The sequence below is a fragment of the Elaeis guineensis genome, chromosome 16 (genome assembly GCF_000442705.2).
Source record: "Elaeis guineensis isolate ETL-2024a chromosome 16, EG11, whole genome shotgun sequence".
NCBI lineage: Eukaryota > Viridiplantae > Streptophyta > Magnoliopsida > Arecales > Arecaceae > Elaeis > Elaeis guineensis.
In genome coordinates, this window is record NC_026008.2 from 5,495,856 (window position 1) to 5,508,511 (window position 12,656).

Genomic DNA, 12,656 nt, shown 5'->3' on the forward strand with positions numbered 1-12,656 from the left:
TCTAATGAACTCCGTTGTTATGATGAAGTCCTTAGGACTATTTAAGTTCGATAAAGAGAGGATTTATCGATTAGTCCTTAAAACTGTTCACGACCAAATGATAGGCTGTTAATAAGGACGACAGCTTCTATCAAGCATAGGTCGCTGTAGGCCATATGGGTTGGTTGTCCTCTTAACCAAGGAGTGTGGAGACACTGGTATGGCATACAGGTGAGATGTAAGGGTACATCATCATTGAACGTGACCAACTCCAGAGCATTCTGCTGTCGAGAATGTCTCTGATGGGATATAGGTATAAGTGTCCCTTAGACTTGAGATCGCCTCAGTGACTTGCAAGCAACTCATTGTGCTTTGGTACTGGACTAACTAAATTTCTAATTCAGGGACGGAAGGCTTCTGGGCACAGTCAAGTACTTGCGAAGTCAGAGTGTGATCGAGATGGGATTGACCACTCCAAGAGTTGGAGAAGAATGAGTCGCTGTATTTCAATTTAGCAAAACCTTGGCCAGGGTAATCCATCAGATGGATTTGATATTTTGAAATACAATGTGGACAACTTGATCAGAGTTGACAGTTAAACTCTGGGGTGTCCTATGATTATTTTGGTCAAGGGGATGAATTATATGAAAACTATATCCGTATGGGTTCTAAGGATGTTGTTCTACACATTCGACCTATCCGGTCGTCGGGCACCATTGCTAGATGATCACTTCGATTGGTATAGAAATTTATTTCTATGCTACCGACTTAGGTTCGAACCTATGAGGTCACACATATTAGAGTTCATGATCCGATCAGATGGTTGATCAACGATTAAGAATCGTTCTAGGGTTAAATGATCAATACGATTGACATTTAACCCAGTGCAAGTGTTACAGGAGGATCTATTAGCAATTCGATTGCTGATTGGCTTAATTTGATTAAGCCAATGAGCTGAGATTAAGTCTAATTAAATATGATTTAATTAGATTTGGTTTGGGCTTGAATGGATCAAGTCCAATTGATTTATTGGATAAGCCAAGTGCAAGAAAAAACTAGTCCTAGTTCAACTAGGACTTGGGTCAATCTAATTTCTAATTTGATTAGAAAATTAAATCAGATTTAAATCTAATTTAATTTGATTAAATTAGGTTCTTAATTGGGTTAAGACCTATTTTAATTAGGTTGATCTAATTTTGGTTTGATTTGGTTTGGAAAATCAAATTAAAACAAGTCATAAGACAGAATCCTAGTAGGACTAGGATTCCACCTTGCGCCACATAATCCTTCTCCATGCCCTCTCTCTAATTCAACGCCAATCTCCACTTATTTTATGCGACAAAAGCCCTCTCCCAGATCTCTCCCATGTTCACAAAAGGTCTCCTCTCTTCTTTCTTACATGGAAGGTGGTTTGGATCAAATCTAAAAGGAATAAGTTTGGATTTCGAATTCTATGAGATAGAGTTTTAGAAATCCAAAACTCTTTCAATTTTGCACCGAATTTATCCAATTTTTTTTTAAAATTTTTGTGGCTTTTAGGGTATATATTGTGCACCCTTTTCTGGTAATCCATGCACGAAAATATGAAGGAGGTGCTCAAGAGTTGGGCGTCCCTTAACTTGCCATGTTTCGATAAGCCTTGACTAGGTGTTTGACCTAGATAAGGACTCTATCATATCTCTCTATATAAGATGAGTTTCTTAATGAAATTTTAAGAAAAGTCAGATATTTGAGAGACCTTTGTGTCATCCAAAAATCAGAGAGAAATACCTTTGGGTTGTGGAGATATAAAAGATGCAAGTTTGGGTGTCTAGAGAGAAAAATGTGAAGAAGAAGAGGGTCTTCTTCTAGGGTTTTTGTTTTCATATCTTTCCTCCCTCCATCTTAAGTTTTCTGAGAGCATCTCAGATCTGAAACCCCTCCTTTTACTTTCCATCTTTGGAAGAGTCCAAATCAAGAAGAAGGAGGCACCTGATCAACCATCAAAGAAAAATCAGCGCAGTACTAGCATACTGTGCTGATTTCCTGAAGTAGGACTTCTGATCGAGATTCGTGGGCTCGTGTGGATGACTCCTAGAGGCCGGACGTGTGTGCGGCTTGCAACATCATCCTCAAACCCAGATCAACAAGGTTAGAACGTCTAACTTGCAAGGTAATAGATCTGATCTATTGTTTAATACATACATTAGATGTAGTATAGAAACATGTTAATATGATCAACATGTAGTTCATGCTATATTTATATATTTTAATTTTTGATTTAATGCTATATAATAATTGTTGGTACAAAAATCTGCTCGCGCTGGAGAAGCTGGAGTCGGGGAAGTCGCGGTCGCCGCCGGGACCTGCAAAGGAAGTCTAAACCGGAGGTGGGGTTGCTCCGGCAAGACCCTCCGACGCTCAAGTCAGTTCTCTGCCTCAACAAGAATGGAGTGCTCGAACGAAGAATTTAGCAGAGTTTTGAGATAAGAAATGAGCTTATGGAATAACGTATCTGGGTCCCCCTTTTATAGGCGGAGGAGGCAACGGATTGATGGCGACATTTGTAACCGTCTGGCAGTGGACTGTCCAGGGTCAGGCGGAGTTTGCTGCGAAGCGTAGTGGAACGGACCCGTGGCTATCACTGGGGCGTGCCACGTGGAATCTGCCGCACGAAGTGGGGTGGCGTTCGTCGTCGTGACTTGCCAGTGGATGGGAGAATCGCGCAGTATCCGTTGCAGAAGGTGGAGCAGGATCGTGGCCGTTTATCGTGGCTGGTCAGATAGTAATGGAGCCGTGCGGGATCCGCCACAAGGAGGGGAGCAGTGCTGCGATCATTACTGCAGCCTGTCAGGAAGTGGTGGGGCTGCGCGGAATCCACCGCAGGAAATGTAGCAGAATCGTGGCCGCGATTGTGGCCTGGGAATGCTGATCTGTCGGCTGAAGTTCGGCAGTGGTCAGAGTCCGGCCACCGTAGAGGTCCGGACGAAGGTCGTCTGCAGCCGTTGGAATCGAGAACGGAGCCCGGCTCTCACAGAGTTCGGGTAAAGCTTTCCTGCAGTTAAGGTTAAAGGCGAAGTCCAGCTCCCGTAGGAGTCCGAGCGGGGCTTACCAGCAGTTGACGTTGAGGACGGAGCCCGGCTCCCGTAGGAGTCCGGGCGGAGCTGTCCTGTAGTCGATGTCGGTGGCGGAGCCCGACTCCCGTAGGAGCCCGGGCGGAGTTGTCCTGCAGTCGATGTCGGCGGTGGAACCCGACTCCCGTAGGAGTCCGGACGGAGTCTTCTTGCGGCTGAAGTTGTTGGAGTCGAGGATGAAGCTCTGCTCCCGCCGGAGTCAGGGCAGAGTTTTCTTGCAGTCAAGGTTAAAGGCGAAGTCCGGCTCCCGTAGGAGTCTGGGCGGGGCTTACCAGCAGTTGACGTTGAGGATGGAGCCCGGCTCCCGTGGGAGTCCGGGCGGAGCTGTCCTGTAGTCGATGTCGGCGGTGGAGCCTAGCTCCCATAGGAGCCCGGGCGGAGTTGTCCTGTAGTCGATGTCGACGGCGGAGCCCGGCTCCCGTAGGAGTCCGGGCGGAGTCTTCTTACGGCTGAAGTTGTTGGAGTCGAGGACGAAGCTCGGCTCCCGCCGGAGTCAGGGCAGAGTTTTCCTGCAGTCAAGGTTAAAGGCGAAGTCCGACTCCCGTAGGAGTTCGGGCGGGGCTTACCAGCAGTTGACGTTGAGGACGAAGCCCGGCTCCCGTAGGAGTCCGGGCGGAGTCTTCTTGCGGCTGAAGTTGTTGGAGTTCTCGGTGAAGGAGCCCGGCTCCCGTAGGAGCCCGGACGAAGTTGTCCTTTAGTCGATGCCACTAAGGACTTCGGCCGTGGGTATTTTATACCCAACACCAGTCCCCCTACTTTCGAGTTTGAATTTCAAACGAAGGAAGTACACAGAGAGAGAGATGGGCACATCCGAAACCGTCCCTTCGAATCCTGCGCACTGCCGCCTCCGGATATTTTGGCATTGAATGTGCGCGTGCCGGAGTCTTTTCGAATTGGAGCGGTACGAGGGGACGCTTCGAAATTCCCGCAGGTACACTGGCCTAGGTACGACGTAATTATGATCCTGCCAACCGTCAGCCGCTTTCAGCCGCCCGTCAGGGGGAGTGGGATACGTGTCGGATGCGGACTGGCCCGGGGGATTCGCGATCATTATGGCGCCGGATCCCAGGGTCTATGTAAACTCGTCCTTCCTCCTTTAGGCGTCCTACTCCATTCCTGAGTTTTTGCTGGTGTCTGTCTTCTCTTCGAGAGTCCTGCTTTAGTGAGCGTCTTCTCGAGCCGTAGGCGCCTTCCGTTTTTCGTCCCTCAGGTCCCTCAGAGCAATATAGGTTAGTGCCAACCTTCCTCTCACCGCCTAGGGGCTTCTTTTCTTATTGTTGCTTTTGTGCATCCCTCCGAGTTAGTCTTTGGCCTTTCGCTCCCCTTTCGGTCCGTCTTTTTAGGGTCCTTTAGATTCCCCCTTCGAAACTACTCAAAATGTCCTCTGGCTCTTCTGCTCCCAGTAGTTCCGAGAGTTCTTCTGCTTCAAACCCCCAGGTCCCCTTCTCTGTGGATGAACCTGCGTCCGGAGCTGGGCCTCGCCCGATTTTCGCACCGGACGTTATTCCATGCTCCTCGACTTCGGAGGAACTCCTTCTGATAAGGGTTCAGTATGGGGTTCCTCCGGAGTACGACCTGGAGCTACCTGGCCCCTCTGACCGAGCCAGCACTCCTCCTCCCGGTCGCTTTTGTTTGTATCAGGAAGCGTTCCGTGCCGGACTCTGACTTCCGCTTCTTGCCTTTGTCGCTGCCTTCTTCCGCTTCTTGGACATCTCTCTCGCTTCCATGGCCCCGAATTCCTTTAGGTTTTTGATAGGGTTTCTCTCCCTCTGCCACGTAGTCGAGGTTCAGCCGTCTCTCTCCTTGTTTAGGCATTTTTATACCTTCAAACGCCATCCTTTGGCGAAGGACTGGTGGTACTTCTCCCCCCAGTTTGGTAAGAAGGGGTTGCTGAAAGGCGCCCCTTCCTCGATTCACAATTGGAAGGAGAAATACCTCTTCGTCCACTGCCCGACCCTGCAACTGGGCCTGCCCGCTTGGGGTTCTCTGAGGGATTCTGTCCGCCGGGCTCCCAGCCTGGGGGAGGACGACCTCCAAGCCGTCCAGAAGCTTCTAACTTATCCCGCTCCTTCCCTTCCTAATCTTCTGAGGGAGCAGCTTCTTTTCAATATCGGCCTGAGCCCTCAGGATCCAGCGAGTATTCATCTTATCTTTTCTTTTCTTGCCTTCCTCTTCTTCTTCTCTTTACTTCTTTTTCCTTCCCACTCTCTTCTTTTTCTTTCTCTTCTTCTTTTTTTTTTTTTTTTTACTCTTGATTGATCGGTGTTGCTTCTTTTTCCCCTTTTTCTTCTTTCTTCTCTTTCTTTTCTTTCTCTCTCTTTTTTTTTTTTTTTTTTTTTAGCAATGGATGCCGAAGCAACGCGGATGCTCGCCAGGGGCATGAGAGCTCAAAAGAGAAAGGGTGCGGCGGCCTCCGGATCGGCGAAGAGGGCCAGGGCGGAGGAGACGAGCTTGGCTGCGTCCGTCCAGGCGGCCCCGGCCATCGACATTCCTTCAGATGCCGAGCCAGTGGCTCCCCGGGCCTCCTTGAGGAGCCCGCCGACTGGGGCCCCCGCTCCGGGGGTTCGCCCCACGGAGGCGCCCGCCGTGGAGAGGAGGAGGAAATCGGTGGCTCGCAGGACGAGTAGCCACCGAGCTGCTGTGGACGAGTTCGTCTGCTCTGAGGAGGGATCGGAGAATCCCTTCAATGATAGGGACTTGATCAAGCGGTTGATCGACGGCTGCATCCTATCCGACGTCGTGGGGAGGATCGACCGTGCCGATCCTGAGCAGTGGGCTTAGGACTCCTTGGGGTCCTTCCTCGAGGTAAACGGATCTTTATTTAAACGGTCACTCGGCTTCTGTCGTAATTCTCTATCCATCCTTGCAGATTGGACACCAGCTCTTTGCCTATATCGAGGCGGTGAGCCGCATGAGGAGGGACATCCTCCAGGCGGAGGAACGCTGCCAAGCCGAGGTTGCCCGCCTCCAAGCGAAGTCGGCTGAAGTAGCCACCCTCTAGGAGGCCCTGGAAAGAGAGAAGCGGTCTCGGGAGGAGGAGAGGCAGATCTTGGAGGAGTCGGCGAGGAAGGCGGAGGCCGAGGTCGCCCATTTGGTCGAGCAAACTCCGATCCTGGTCTCAGAGGCCAAGGCCCTTGCGGTGGAGGAATTCAAGGTCTCCGCAGAGATGAGGAACCTGAATGTCCAGTTCGGCCAGGAGGCGTTCACCAAGGGGTTCAAGCTCTGCCAAGAGAAGGTGGCCAGCAAATTCCCCGAGCTCGACCTCGGCTTCCTCGAGGAGTCTGAAGATGAGGTCGGCCCCTCATCCACCGCCACCACGGTCGCAGCCCCCGCACCGAGTTCTCCACCTCCCGCCCCTGAGGTCTGAGACCTCAGATCTTGTGCCCTTATTTCGTCGCAATATTTCCTTTCTGTTTGCCTTCAAAATTATTCAATCAATAAAGTCGAATTTCTTGTTGTGGATGGCTTCTCCCGCCCCTTCCTCCTTCTTTCTGCCTTTCTCCTTGCAATGAGTCGTTCTTTGACGCTTCTACCTTCCGATGGTAGTGTCCTACAGAAGCACTCCCCTTGCCCCTGGGGGTCCCGCTGAAATCGACGATCCAGCGATTGAAAAAGGAGGTCCTTCACCTGACGAAGAAGTTGAAGAAGTCGGAAGGCGAGCTCCGCAAATTGAGAGAAGACCATTCTGAAGCCGCCGCTGAGGCCGCCCACTTTCGGGGTCTCCATATGAAGGCAATTATGGATTACAGCCGGAGGAAAGCGAACTTCGCAAAGGAACTCGAGGAATGCAAGAAAAGCATCAGCGATCGAATTTGGGCTCAAGAAGCCAGGATCAGCGCCCTGAAGGTGGAACTGTCAGCTGCGAGGAGGAAGATCGGCCAGCTGGAAGAAAATTTGTTTCGGCTCTTGGCCCGGGTCGATGATGAACAGAGATGGTCGCAGAAGGTCTCCGACCGTCAGAAGCAGCTTCAAGACGCCGAGATGAGCCACGACATGCAGCGGGCTAGCTGGCGCAGGCAGGTGGAAGAGTATAAAGGGAGATTCCGGACGGCGACCGACGAAGTCGTTCGTCTTCAGAGGCAGCTGGCTAACAAGGTGCAGCTTACTTCCGCCCAAGATTCTGAAGAGCTTCAAGCCCTGAGAGGCACTGTTGAGGGGATCTCTGTCTCCCTCGGGGAGAAGACAGCCGAGCTGCAACAAGTGAAGATCCAACTGGCACTTGAGCCGCGGGCCGTCGCGGACGCGGAGGCGGAGTCCGAAGTTTTGAGGAAGAGGCATCGAGAGGCGGAGGCCGAGAGCCAGCGACTCCGTCGGACGGTCCAGGATGCGCTGCAGAAGAGGGAAGAGCTAGAAGGAGAAATAGAGAATTTAAGGCAGTTCTGGTTGAGGGATGGAGTAGATAACTCTAGGTCGGAGGGAGCAGGGCCTCCTTAGAGCTCTTTTGTCTTTATGTCTTATCATGTAGTTACTTCTTTTTTGTCGTTTTGTCTTTCTTTCCTTGGCCGTCCTGGCCTTGTAGTGTGTATATCGGAAATGAAAAAAAAAGTATTTTGTGTTACCTCGTCCACGCGTTGCACTGATATTGTTGTCTGCTGAACCTTTCTTGTCGTTTGACTTGTTTGATGTAGACGTCGTCGGGGGGGGGGGGCTTTTTCCCTCCATCCGATCTTGTTAGGCGGCCGGGTTTCGCCACCATTAACCCCCGCTGCAGAAGTCGTGGATGGAGCCCGACTCCCGTAGAAGTCCGGGCGAAGTCTTCCTTGTAGGCGAAACCCGACTCCCGTAGGAGTCCGGGTGAAGTCTTCCTTGTAGGCGGAACCCGGCTCCCGTAGGAGTCCGGGTGAGGTCTTCCTTATAGGCGGAACCTGGCTCCCGTAGGAGTCCGGGTGAAGTCTTCCTTGTAGGCGGAACCCAGCTCCCGTAGGAGTCCGGGTGAAGTCTTCCTTGTAGGCGGAACCCGGCTCCCGTAGGAGTCCGGGTGAAGTCTTCCTTGTAGGCGAAACCCGGCTCCCGTAGGAGTCCGGGTGAAGTCTTCCTTGTAGGCGGAACCCGACTCCCGTAGGAGTCCGGGTGAAGTCTTCCTTGGAGGCGGAACCCGGCTCCCGTAGGAGTCCGGGTGAAGTCTTCCTTGCAGGCAGAACCCGACTCCCGTAGGAGTTCGGGTGAAGTCTTCCTTGCAGGCGGAACCCGGCTCCCGTAGGAGTCCGAGTGAAGTCTTCCTTGCAGGCGGAACCCGGCTCCCGTAGGAGTCCGGGTGAAGTCTTCCTTGTAGGCGGAACCCGACTCCCGTAGGAGTCCGGGTGAAGTCTTCCTTGCAGGCGGAACCCGGCTCCCGTAGGAGTCCGGGTGAAGTCTTCCTTGTAGGCGAAACCCGGCTCCCGTAGGAGTCCGAGTGAGGTCTTCCTTGTAGGCGGAACCCGGCTCCCGTAGGAGTCCGAGCCTTCCATTTTGCTCGAGTCGGTGTGAGGTTCTCCTCTCGTTACTAGCCTGGTTGTGGGGGTGCGTTAGGGTGCTGCAAGGCCTCTCCCACCATCCGGTCTAAAAGAACCGGGCCTTCGACTTTGCTCATGTCAGGACGAGGTTCTCCTCCTGTTCCTGACATGGCTGTGGGGGCACATTTGGGCGCTGTAAGGCCTCTCCCCCCATCCGATCTAAAAGAACCGGGCCTTCAACTTTGCTCATGTCAGGACGAGGTTCTCCTCCTGTTCCTGACATGGCTGTGGGGGCACATTTGGGTGCTGTAAGGCCTCTCCCCCCATCCGGTCTAAAAGAACCGAGCCTTTGACTTTGCTCATGTCAGGATGAGGTTCTTCTCCTGTTCCTGACATGGCTTTGGGGGCACATTTGGACGCTGTAAGGCCTCTCCCCCCATCCGGTCTAAAAGAACCGGGCCTTCAACTTTGCTCATGTCAGGACGAGGTTCTCCTCCTGTTCCTGACATGACTGTGGGGGCACATTTGGGTGCTGTAAGGCCTCTCCCCCCATTCGGTCTAAAAGAACCGGGCCTTTGACTTTGCTCATGTCAGGACGAGGTTCTCCTCCTGTTCCTGACATGGCTGTGGGGGCGCATTAGGGCATTGTAAGGCCTCTCCCCCCATCCAGTCTAAAAGAACCGGGCCTTTGACTTTGCTCATGTCAGGACGAGGTTCTCCTCCTGTTCCTGACATGGCTGTGGGGGCGCATTAGGACGTTGTAAGGCCTCTTCTCCCATCCGGTCTAAAAGAACCGGGCCTTTGACTTTGCTCATGTCAGGACGAGGTTCTCCTCCTGTTCCTGACATGGCTGTGTTTTTGGAGGGATCATATCCAGTCATAATATATCTACGCCAGGTGGGAAGGGCACGTTAGGTAGAAAGAAAAGTAGATTCAAGGTGAAATCGTAAGTGATACATTTACAGTTTTCCCGCTCCTCCTTGAGGCCCTCCGGTGATGGAGTCGATGGTTCCGATGGGAGGTCGGTCCCCGGGTTGCTCCTCCCTTTTCTGTGGTTCAGGTTGTGGGAGGGCTCTTGGCCGGTCTCCTCTACCCTCAGGCCTGCAGTGGATGAATCTGTCGAGTCGACCTCGCCGAATGAGCTCCTCGATCTTGTCCTGGAGCTGGATGCATTCTTCGGTGTCGTGACCGTGGTCGCGGTGGTAGAGGCAGAACTTGTTGGGGTTGCGCTTCCCGGGATGTGTGCGCATCCTCTCCGGCCTAGGGAGCTGCTCCCTGACCTCCATTAATACCTGAGCCTTCGAGGCGTTGAGGGGGGCGTAGTTGCGAAATCTCCCTGGTGGGGAGCCCCGCCGAACCCCGCGGTCCGGGCTTCTCTGCCTGCGTGCCCGGGGTGGAGTATGGGCGCGCTTATGTCCAGGAGGGGATCGGGAATGCGGCCGGGCTTCCTTTGGCCTTTTCTCAACTGCGGGCTTACTCGAATCTCCCGCTTGACGCTCCCTTGCTGTCTCTTCGTCCTTCATTTTGAAGGCTTCTTCCGCTCGGACGTATCCTTCAGCCCGAGCCAGTAAATCGGCAAAATCCCTGGGGTACATCTTCTCCAGGGAGAACAAAAGATCATTCTTCTGAAGGCCACCTTTCAAGGCGGCCATGGCAACTGATTGATCCAAGTTTCGGACCTCCAACGCCGCGATGTTAAAGCGGTTGACGTAGGCCCGTATGGACTCCCCTTCCCTCTGCTTGATGTTGATGAGGGACTCCGAACCCTTCTGGGGATGTCGGCTGCTGACAAAATGGGCCACAAATTGATGGCTCATTTGATCGAAGGAAAAGATGGTACCCGACTTCAAAGCCGAGTACCAGTTCCTCGCTGCTCCCTTCAAAGTAGACGGAAAAGCCCGGCATAAGATGGCGTCAGGAGCACCGTGAAGCAGCATCATCATCCGGAAGGCCTCCAGATGATCAACCGGGTCCGAAGTCCCGTCGTAGCTTTCGAACTGGGGAAGCTTGAAATTTGGCGGGATCGGTTCCTGCATGATCATTTGAGAGAAGGGAGGGTCAGTGCAAATATCCTCACCATAAGTGGGGGGCGCGTGGCGGAGTTCTTCAATCCGCCGGTTCATCTCCTGGAGCCTCCGGTCCAGGAAATCCTCTCGACTTCGAGTCTCGAGGGTCCTTTGGCAGAACGGGGGCAGGGATCTTCCAGGGGTGGAGTCGTGATCCGATTGAGGGTTCTCTACCCTCGGATTTGTTTTCCCGGGAAGGATGGGGTGGCTGGCCCAGGTGGCCCGCCCCGTCGCTGGGTTCTGGCATTCCGGAGATGCCCCTTCCGAATGCACCGACGCCTGCGGTTGCTGCTGCTGCATTGCTTGTACAGCTTCGACGAGGCCTCTGACCTGTTGTGCCAGCAAGTCGAATTGCTCCGCGCCGACCGCCGCCGCTGGAGGAGGAGGAGGAGGCTGAGAAACAGGAGGGGAGGCCGGAGCCTGAGATCTGGCCGCGGAGGCCGTGGACCGTCGTGTAGACGTCTTGCATGGAGGCATCGAGTGTGGATCCCGCGGGGGAAAATATGGAGTGGGTGTCGGAGGGACGATCGGAGGTGGCTCCGTTGAACACTCCTTCAAGGACAAGGGTACTGCGAAGGTTCAGACCCCTTCCTCTAGCGCCAATCTTGTTGGTACAAAAATCTGCTCGCACCGGAGAAGCTGGAGTCGGGAAAGTCGCGGTCGCCGCCGGAACCTGCAAAGGAAGTCTAAACCGGAGGTGGGGTTGCTCCGGCAAGACCCTCCGACGCTCAAGTCAGTTCTCTGCCTCAACAAGAATGGAGTGCTCGAACGGAGAATTTAGCAAAATTTTGAGATAAGAAATGAGCTTATGGAATAACGTATCTGGGTCCTCCTTTTATAGGCGGAGGAGGCAACGGATTGATGGCGACATTTGTAACCGTCTGACAGTGGACTATCCAGGGTCAGGCAGAGTTTGCTGCGAAGCGTAGTGGAACGGATCCGTGGCTATCGCTGGGGCGTGCCACGTGGAATCTGCCGCACGAAGTGGGGTGGCATTCGTCGTCGTGACTTGCCAGTGGATGGGAGAATCGCGCAGTATCCGTTGCAGGAGGTGGAGCAGGATCGTGGCCGTTTATCGTGGCTGGTCAGGCAGTAATGGAGCCGTGCGGGATCTGCCACAGGGAGGGGAGCAGTGCTGCGATCATTACTGTGCCTGTCAGGAAGTGGTGGGGCTGCGCGGAATCCGCCGCAGGAAATGTAGCAGAATCGTCGCCGCGATTGTGGCCTGGGAATGCTGATCTGTCGGCTGAAGTTCGGCAGTGGTCAGAGTCCGGCCACCGTAGAGGTTCGGACGAAGGTCGTCTGCAGTCGTTGGAATCGAGAACGGAGCCCGGCTCTCACAGAGTTCGGGCAAAGCTTTCCTGCAGTCAAGGTTAAAGGTGAAGTCCGGCTCCCGTAGGAGTCCGGGCGGGGCTTACCAGCAGTTGACGTTGAGGACGGAGCCCGACTCCCGTAGGAGTCCGGGTGGAGCTGTCCTGTAGTTGATGTCGGCGGTGGAGCCCAGCTCCCGTAGGAGCCCGGGCGGAGTTGTCCTGTAGTCGATGTCGGCGGCGGAGCCCGGCTCCCGTAGGAGTCCGGGCGGAGTCTTCTTGCGGCTGAAGTTGTTGGAGTCGAGGACGAAGCTCGGCTCCCGCCGGAGTCAGGGTGGAGTTTTCCTGCAGTCAAGGTTAAAGGCAAAGTCCGGCTCCCGTAGGAGTCCGGGCGGGGCTTACCAGCAGTTGACGTTGAGGATGGAGCCCGGCTCCCGTGGGAGTCCGGGCGGAGCTGTCCTGTAGTCGATGTCGGCGGCGGAGCCCGGCTCCCGTAGGAGCCCGGGCGGAGTTGTCCTGTAGTCGATGTCGGCGGCGGAGCCCGGCTCCCGTAGGAGTCCGGGCGGAGTCTTCTTGCGGCTGAAGTTGTTGGAGTCGAGGACGAAGCTCGGCTCCCGCCGGAGTCAGGGCGGAGTTTTCCTGCAGTCAAGGTTAAAGGCGAAGTCCGGCTCCCGTTGGAGTCCGGGCGGGGCTTACCAGCAGTTGACGTTGAGGATGGAGCCCGGCTCCCGTAGGAGTCCGGGTGGAGCTGTCCTG